This window comes from Thunnus albacares, chromosome 18 (assembly GCF_914725855.1).
Source record: "Thunnus albacares chromosome 18, fThuAlb1.1, whole genome shotgun sequence".
NCBI lineage: Eukaryota > Metazoa > Chordata > Actinopteri > Scombriformes > Scombridae > Thunnus > Thunnus albacares.
The window spans coordinates 30,194,065-30,204,493 of NC_058123.1; positions in this window are offsets into that span (position 1 = coordinate 30,194,065).

Sequence of the window (10,429 nt, forward strand, 5' to 3'; positions counted from 1 at the left end):
AAATAATTATATTATACATAGCAGCATAAGAGATGCAGTGTTGATTAAATATACACATTAAAATAACAAGTGTAACCTAAATTTAGCACATCTTATTTTTCCCAAGCTTCTCTGTAACTGTTATTATTATTATTATTATTATTATTATTATTATTGACACATTATCTTATATTACTAATATGAATGAAAGTTTAAAAAGGAGAAGGCAACTCCTGAAATTAATGTGACATCAGCTAGAAAGAGGATGTATCACTCTATTGGAATTGTTGGGACTTCACAAACACTCAGTCCTTTTGGAATTGTACAATGATGACAACAAAAATAAATAAATAAAAGCTGCAAGCAGTGATGAACGGGCCATATAAGGCTGTCTTCCATACATTGAGTAGACGTTGCCAGACATGCATATACATTTTCATGAATATCAGATGTTGCATGGAGTTAAATACCACTCCCTTTGTCCACTATTTGGCATTAGAGAACATCCACTAATTGTCCATCATGTTGCTGTATATCGTGTAGATCACACCATGTAAAATTTCATGTAAATCGGATGATCTTTGTCACATGAGGCTGACTTCCTGTTGTCAGTAGGTGGCTATGATATACTGTTACAAGTACATATTCATTTAGAATGTCAAGGATAACATAATTAAGTTAAATTATTACTGCAAGAAGTGATGAATCGGCCCTCACACCTTGGAGGGAGCAGCAGCCATTGTATTGCTACTGGAGGTCGGTTGACACAGCTCTGAATTGTCAGGATTATTGGATTATTGGATTATCTGTGTGAATGGGTAAAATATTTCCTGCGTACAATACATGGCACTGGAAATTAAATACTGGAAACTGTGTATACATTTGATGAGCTATGTGTCATTTACACTTCACCTCCTGTTGCCTGTAGGCAATACTACATAAGTGAAATATTAATGCAGCAACCAGAGGGCAACTGACATGGATATACATTTCCATGAATATTGGAGATTGCATGTAGGAGATAACTATCACTCCCTGTGTCTACTATGTGGCACTAGAGAACACCCACTAATTATGCGTCATGTTGCTGTATATCATGTGTAGGTCACACCATGTAAATTAAATGGGAATCAGATGATGTTTATCACATAAGGCTGACTTCCTGTTGTCAGTAGGTGGCACTATGACTATAACTCAATCCTGACATGTAGATGTGTTAATGCCTGGACCGTTATCAAGCATGAGAAATTTGGGGCAGATTGGACAATGTAAAGTGGAGTAACAACAACTTCCTGTTTCATGTTATGGGCAAAATTTCATGTTTTGGGTAAAATTGACCAGCACGCCATGCCAATCAATTTTCCAATAAAACTCAAAAGCTTCACAATTTGGCATCTTTAGATGTGACCCACCAAATTTGAAGTCGCTCTGGTTAATTATCAAGTACAAATGCCTGTAAATGGCCTCACTTTGCAAAAAAAATTGCACAGTAAATGCAAAATGGCTGACTTCCTATTTCACTTAAGGTATGGCCTTGAAGAGGCTTATTTTTAAGTCTGTAGATGTTACATTTGCTTACCAAACTTCATACATCTATGCATCCATACATCATCTTAAATTTAAAGATGGGGGCTTTAACATTTTCTAAGGGTGTCCTCAAGCCATTTTATCACACCCAAACCCAAGACCCATAGATATCCAATGTTTCTGAGTTTAGAGCATCCAAAGCCCCTCAAAAATGCAATGTCATACAATACAATAATAATAACTAGAAATGCATTCCCTATGGAAAATGCATGTGAATACTGAAAGCTGAAATAATTCACATAACATTGCTGAAAATACTACAGACTTGTTCAGCATCCCCATCTATACAACTTTGCAGAATTTGGTTAACATGGCACATTACATTTAAGAGATATGGCAGTTAATAAGTAATATGGTGGTGTTTTAAAAATGACCACATGGTGGTGCACCTTCAAAATGTGGTAACCAATTACAAAAAAACAGTAAGTTATATCCAAAAACGAACTAAAATTTTTTGTTTGGGGTCCTCTAAATATGGAATATACCAAGTTGGGTGAAGATTAGATGAAATATGTGCCCACAGAAGCAAAAAATGTGTAGGAGTAGATAGCTTGCAAAAAATGTACAGAAGAATAAGAAGTACAGGAATAAAGATTTGAAGAACAATAGTGTGAATGCTAGAAAATTCTGCAATTTCTGAAGAAATTCCGTGTGAGTGCTGTAAGCTGCCAGCACCTACTGCTGCTGCTGCAGGCTGCTGCAAGTTTCTGCTCCAGCAGCAATTTTTTAACATTTTGTGGCGCCACCTACAGGTGAAATTGTATCGAATACTACAGACTTGTTCAGTATCTCCATCTGTACAACTTTGCTGAATTTGTTACCATGGAATATTATAAACTTAGCACAAAAAGTAAGGAAATTTGTGTTTGGTAGATTATTTCTTTGTTGTAACAATGCTTCTTGGCAATAAATCTTATACTGTTGGAAAGCCTGTTCCCTTTTAAATGGTGCTACATTTATAAGGAGCATGCATTTGTGGGATGAGCAGCAGAGCTGAGTATGTGGGTTGCGCCCATCAAAAATTTGCCAAATCTTGACCAATGCCAAACAGCTTATTTTGCTGTTGCTATTGAGCTTCTGGTGGTATCAGAAGCTCAAAACAAGAGTCAGGTGCCTGATTGGCACCTGATTGGCAACACCAAAACCAAGTTGCGGCATTATTTGGAGTGAGCCCTAGTACCATCTCCAAAGTGAAGGCCAAGTTCCGTATAACAGGGGATGTCAGAGACAGGCCACTAAGTGGGCGTCCCAAGAAGACGACACTTCTTCTGCTCAGGCACATATAGCTCTCCCCTTCTTTTAGCGACTTTCTTGCTAATCCCACAGTTGTTTATACGCTATTCAGATCTGCTAGTTACTTTAGGTTACTAGTTACTACTCCAAAAAGGGGTAGGAGCATGACAGAAGTGCAAAAAACCTGGATGTGCTGGGCAGTAACTCATTACTTTGTTTTTTCAGTAACCAGTAGTGTGAAGGATCCAGATGTGAAATCCAGTAATTACACTTTGGGGTTGGCATTCTCACTGTCTTACTGGGATGAATGAAGAGTTAATATTAGTGTGGGTTCTGCATTCGAGTGACAGACTTTCCAGAGGAGAAATGCAACTCGACCCCAAAGATGTCTTATTCACATGTGTGTTCTTAGCTGGCTTGCTAACATTAGCCACCGGTACACGTACATTCAGGAGTCACCTGATGCTAGTTTTGTTCAGAATTGGAGGGTGCATGAATCGTCAGGACTTCTGGAGTGCTATATCTTTTACCATTTTGACAAGAACATCATGTTTTCCTATTTAGTATTGACATATATCATTGGTAACTGATAGAGGGAACATTACATCATATAGGAGCCCTAAATACTGTATGTCTTCCTTGTAAAGAGAAATCACTGAATTTGTTAGATTTAAGAGAGGGTGTACTTACTGTATTTCTGCTGTGTGTGTGTGTATACATATATATATACATACACACACACACACACACACATATATGTATATATATATATATATATATATGTGTGTGTGTATATATATGTATATATATATATATATATATATATATATATATATGTTATAAACTTAGCACAAAAAGTAAGGAAATTTGTGTTTGTCCACCAAACACCAAACAAGAGTCAATGGCAGAATAAGCTATTTCGCAAATTTTTCATGTGCGCAACCCACATACTCAGCTCTGCTGCTCCTCCCACAAATGCATGTTCCTTACAAATGTGGCACAATTTAAAAGGGAAATAAACAGGCTTTCCAACGGTATAAGATTTATTGCCAAGAAGCATTGTTACAACAAAGAAATAATCTACCAAACACAAATTTCCTTACTTTTTGTGCTAAGTTAATATACAGTGCTGCTTGAAAGCTTGTGAACGCTTTAGAATTTGCTCTATTTCTGCATAAAAATGACCTAAAACAAGAAAAAAAGATTTCCACTCAAGTCCTAAAACTAGATAAAGAGACCTTAGTTAAACAAATGAGACAAAAACTTTGCACTTGTTCTTTATTTATTGAGGAAAATGACCCAATGTTACATATTTGTGCGTGGCAAAAGTATGTGAGCCCCTAAGATTATCAATTCATTTGAAGGTGAAATTAGAGTTGAGTGTATCAATCAATGGGATGACAATCAAGTGTGAGTCTGGGAGGCCTTGCCTTATTTAAAGAAGAAAATCTGGGTATTCACTGTCAAACTCTGCACTTCACAACAGAAGTTTGTGGAAGTGTGTCATGGCTCAAACAAAGGAGATTTCTGAGGACTTTAGAAGAAGAGTTGTTGATGCTCACCAAGCTGGAAAGGGTTACAAGACCATTTCTGAAGAGTTTGGACTCCACTAGTCGGTTGTCAGGCAGATCATATACAAATTGAAGACATCCAACACCCCAGGAGTGGTCGAACAACAAAAATCACACCAAGAGCAGGCGTGTAATAGTCCAGGAGGCCACAACGGACCCCAGGGTAACGACTAGGAAACTTAAGGCCTCTCTTGCAGTGGCTACAGTTGATGTTAATGAGTCCATCATCAGGAGAACATTGAACATCAATGGTGTGCATGGCAGAGTTGCAAGGAAAAAAGCCACTCCTCTCCAAACAGAACATTGCTGCTGTCTACGGTTCACTCAAGACCATATGGATTAGCCAGAAGGTGATTGGAACAATGTTCTGTGGATGGAGGAGACCAAAATTGAACTTTTTGGCTGAATAAGAAGCTTTCTGTTTTGCGATGAGCAAACACTGCATTCCAGCATAAGAACCTTATCATGGTAGTAGTAGTAGGTAGTATCATGGTTTGGGCTGCCTTGCTGCCTCTGAACCAGGACAGCTTGCAATCATTGATGGAGCTATGAGTTCTGAGTTGTACCAGCAAATTCTACAGGAAAATGTCAAGGTATCTGTCTGTGAACTGAAGCTCAGCAGAAAGTGGATTATGCAGTAAGATAACAACACTAAACAACAAGTTGTTCTACCAAAGAATGGTTAAAGCAGAAGAAAGATAATGTTTTGGAATGGCTGAGTCAAAGTCCTGACCTTAATCCTAAAGAAATGCTGTGGAAGGACCTGAAGCATGTAGTTCATGCAAAGAAGCCCACGAGATCCCTGATTTGAGACTGTTCTGTAAGGAAGAATGGGCTAAAATTCCTCCAAGCTGATGTGCAGGGCTAATAAACACTCACTGGAATTGTTTAGTTGAAGTTATTGCGGCAAAAGGGGTCACACCAGTTACTGAACGCAAGAGTTCACATATTTTTGCCTCCCACAAATGTGTAATAACCTAAAAGGAACTCAGAAGTTTTGTTTGGGGTCCTCTAAATATGATGTATACCAAGTTTGGTGAAGATTTGATGAAATATGTGATAAAAGAAGCAAAGAAAATACCAAATTTTGTTTTAATATTTTGAGCAGTTACAGGTGAAATTGTATCAAATGTTACACATTTGTTCAGCATCCCCATCTGTACAACTTTACTGAATTTGTGAAATCGACTTCTATTATAAAGTGTCTCTGGGAAAAGTGTTAAAAAGTAAAATTACATATGTTAAAGGAGGACCATTGATGTAAGAATAATCACAACAGTGAATATAATGAAATTTACATTTGTTACATCAAGTCATACAAAAATATGTTAATGTGGTAAGGACAATTAAGTTTGCAAGGTCAGAATGAATGCAGGGATTAAAGCAAGAAAGTATTTGTGAACCTGAAAAGTGTCCAGGAGGAAAAGTGTACAATGTATTTAATTACATAATATATGAATTTAAATCTGCCCCAAGTCTGAAATCAGGCACAGTGCCTGAGAATTTTAAGCCCTGTGAATGTAAAAGTATAATTTTGTATAATTTGACAAGTGGTAGTGAACTAGGGTTGGGTGATATGGCCAAAATATTCTATCACAGTATATGTAATTTGACATCATGTTAACAGTATATATCACATAAAATAACTGTAATACATCCGTGCTGCTGACAGGATTTTCAGAATAAATTGATGCCTGACATTCACAAACAGATCAGTTGGACACACTGCAGCTCTACCATTGAAATAACACATATGTTGGTCCACTTATTGAAAAGGGGAAATATGGCATTGCATAGTAGCCTTTTTTATTTGAGTTCAAAGGGATTTCAAAGATGCTATTATTGGAAATAATATGATTTTGTTTCATTCATGTGTGTCATTTCACCTTATGAGAATATTGACAATGTAAGGGTATAATAAGTAACATAACGTACAGTACCAATACAAAGTTTGGACACAGATTCTCATTAGGAAGAAATTAGAAATTAGATATATTTTTTAAAAATCTACAATGTGAAACAATGACTTTTATCAAATAATAATTTATAAGGAAAACTATTTAACACCAAAATGCATTAGTTATTTAATTTGGAAAGCTTTAATGCATTCATTTTATAGTTTATTCAGTGTTCTTTTTTTGTTTTACTTGTTAATTAAACATTCTTACATATAATTATTTATAAAATAATTTAATAATAAAGATGTGTGTGTTATTTTGTACATCAATGATAATTTTGTCAACAACTTAAGTTGGTTTATTTGAACATTGCACTGCTGCACGTTACAACAGCTCCGGTTATACATTCCACTAGATGTTCCCCTACACTTCCAGTTACCTGTGACGACCTGCTAACATCTGTGGTGAGTTGATTTTTCTTCTGCTCAATAAAGGTTATTGGAATTAAAGTTCATAAGCAAATAACCAAAATATCATGTTACTGATTAACCCCTCTGTGTACTGTCTCCACAATGACTGCACACTGTTGATTCTTTTAATTAATTCTCCTGTGTGCTATCTTTTGTGCTGACACTGGCATGACTATTTACTCAAGGGGAAATTATTCTCCACATAACTCCCCCTTTTGTGACTCTTCAGTCACATAAAAATGTCTTCAATACCTGCAATGTTGGGGTCAGTCACACAGTGGAGCAACGTGTCTCCTGTGATGAGATAACCATAAATGTGGACACCATCTCAAATGGATCCAGTCTTTACAGTGCATGGCGTGGAAGACTTCTCCTCCCTGTTTGGCGGGGAGTGAGTAAAAGCCACATCATGCCTACACCTCCCTGATCTGAACCTTTAGAGCAAACCTCTTTTAGCTTGATGAGGGAAACCACTTAAAATCCAGTGTTTGACTAATCCAAAGTCATGACATTCCAGTACCTTAAGCAGTTTTCACAGATAGATTTTGGTGCTAACATATGTTGTGAAACATAGCAATCAAAACATGTGACACGTCGTAACTTAAGGTTACACAATATTGCTGAATATGCAGTTTTTCTGGCCTGTTGACCTGGAGGTGACAGCAAGCTTAATCAATCAGTCAATCAATCAATTTTTATTTATATAGCGCCAAATCACAACAAAAGTCATGTCAAGGCACTTTTCACATAGAGCAGGTCAAGACCGTACTCAGAGACCATACTCATTTACAGAGACCCAACAATTCCCCCATGAGCAAGCACTTGGCGACAGTGGTAAGGAAAAACAGAACCCGGCTCTTGGTGGGCGGCCATCTGCTTTGACCGGTTGGGCTGAGAGAGAGAAAGAAAGAGGGAAAGGGGGGGGGGGGGGGCAGAATAACAACAATCATAACAATAATGACAATGACACAGCAGCAGCCAGCCAACAGTACTGTGAAGGACCACGAAGGCTTGGCCCAGAACCCAGGGTTTCCTGTGAGATGAGAAAGCACAAAAAAAACTCTGGGGAAGAAGCAAAGTTAGTGACATGCATTGATGTTACATGAATGCATACAGATGGAGAGGAGGAGGAGGAGAGAGGAGCTCAGTGCATCATGGGAAGTCCCCCAGCAGTTTAGGCCTATAGCAGCATAACTAAGGGCTAGAATGTCCCCCCGGATCAAATCTGGAAGATGGTTCCACAGGAGAGGAGCCTGATAGCTGAAGGCTCTGCCTCCCATTCTACTTTTAAAGACTGTAGGAACCACCAGTAATCACACTGATATACCCTTGATAAAACATTACACATAATTAAGCCACAATCTAGCCACAGTTCAATGCAAACTTGATAACAAACTTTCAAAAATTTCAAAGTGCAAAGTGTATTATTCTAAACACTCATAGTGAATATTCAAAAAATCTTTGGTTTATGAGTACCTTCTTTTCCGCAGTACCGAGTCAGGGTGACGGGTTACTCATTGTAGCACATCCTCTTCGCAAGTCATGGCACATCCTCTTCACAGGTTGTGGCGCATCCTCTTCTAACTCCTTTGCTATTTTCTTCAACAACACATCAGGCCCCCATACAGGACACACAGGTTTCAGGAGACATTGATTTGAAACTCCTCCTTGCTCTCCAACATCGGTGGTTACTGGCTCCAGCCAGAACCATGGAGGGGGTCCATGCCCCCCCCCCCCAGTAAGGCATCCGCTCTGGCATCAGGTTGTCAAACCAGTGATTGCTCCGCCAAACCTCGTCACTGGCAACATACATTATCTCAACAGTCGTTGTAATCCACAAGATGCTCACAAAGCTGCTATGTCCAAGATGTTAAATCACTTTTTTCTTCAGTCTATAAGTGGTGTGCTGAATCAAAACTTGGGGGTGATTGTTTTGCGGTGGCAGCCAATGATCCGTGTGCTTGTTGATAATCCAAGTTTTGGTGACGATCTTTTGTGGTTTCTTTACAATCTGCAGCCAGGTAGTTATATTCTCATCCTCTTCCCAGTCCCTATTCTCTTCTGTCACGATGCATTCTCTGGAAATGTCAATTAGCTCATCTGGCTTGGTCCATATATGCCATATATATTTACAGCACGTTTCCTCCCTCTGTCTCTGACCATAGTTAATCAACATTCGATAATCTACTGCTGTAATCTTGAACCTGCCTTCATACCTGCTACACTGAGCTCTTAATTTTTCTGCTGTGCGCTCTATTCCCTTTCTGCCATAATGCACTAAGCTATCATAAGTGCTGAATAATATCAAAGGCCTTAACCTCAATGTGATCACTTCTCCGGTAGTAACGGTATCCAAAGGCAAACACCAGCCGTCCCAACTCTGATGTATATTCCTGGGTGCAACCTGATCAAACTAGTACTATAATTTGAGAGTGTTATACCTCTGGGCAGTGTTTATATACTAGTTTCCCTGTACGTTTGCTTTCACTCCCACCAGTGCCTGAACCGTGTAGTTAATAAACCTTTATTGCTTATACCACAAATAGTTCAACCACCACTGTTTCTGGCTATATATTGTGCATTGACTATAGGAAGCCATCCCGCACCTTGACCGGATTGTATCTAGGTCTCTGACATAGCTTGGTGTTCTTCTGGCACACCATGAGGCTCCTGATTCCATGCTACATACACTTGTTCATCTGGCTTCCACTCTGCTGCTGTGCCCCCTTTAACCCTTTTGGGTGTGGTGGAGAAAGCTAATACTGTTAGTTTCCCTGTTAACATGACTGGTGCACATATCCCTGTCCAATTTCCCTCCAGCACTGATCGAACCACCCACAAAACCACCCTTATCACAAAACCAGAATACATTTCCAACAGGATGTGTGCCGTTGGAATAGTCAGGAATCTTAAACTGCATTGCCTGATTCTCATTTTCTTTGAAGACAATCCATTCTCCATTTGCTACCACCTGTTGACACTTAATTTGTGCTATGTCTGTTGGGTTGCACACCTTTTTCACCGCTTTATCACTTTTAATTTATCTGATTTTATGGGTCAGTCATATTTTTCGTGCCACGCTTCACAATATCTTCCACCTCCTGACCCCTAGCAACACAAAATGGAAATTCAGCATTATCAGACACTTGCACTGTTGGTGGCACCATATAATCTTCCTATCTCTGAGTTATCCATGTCTGATTTCCACCTGCCATCAACATCACACAATGTGGAAAAGAAAGCCTTCCTCCTTTCCAACAACTCTTGATGTCTGGAACTGGTCTCACCTGGGGAAGCCTTCATTTGTTGTAACATGTCACACATATGTTTGCTCCAGTGGCGGCTGGTTACTCAAAAAACTGGGGAGGACAGGAGGAAAACCAACGTGGAATCTTACAACAAATTGCATCATACTATATCACCGTCCCCCACCCGATGAAATCGGAGGGGTGGGGGGCAATTTTATATGCCAATAAAACAATTTGCTCTCAAAAATAAAAACCTGAGTGGTGAAAAGGCTGTTTCTTTAAATACATTTAGCATATACGTATTGTTTCTAAACAAAGACGAGCTCATTTTAGCCATGGAGTGGTTCTGAATGTGTCATTTTACCAACAAAGTGAAATTCAGATTTATAGTATTGTTCTATTGTGACAACAGATTTATGTTCCTATGTTTCCTATGTATTTTC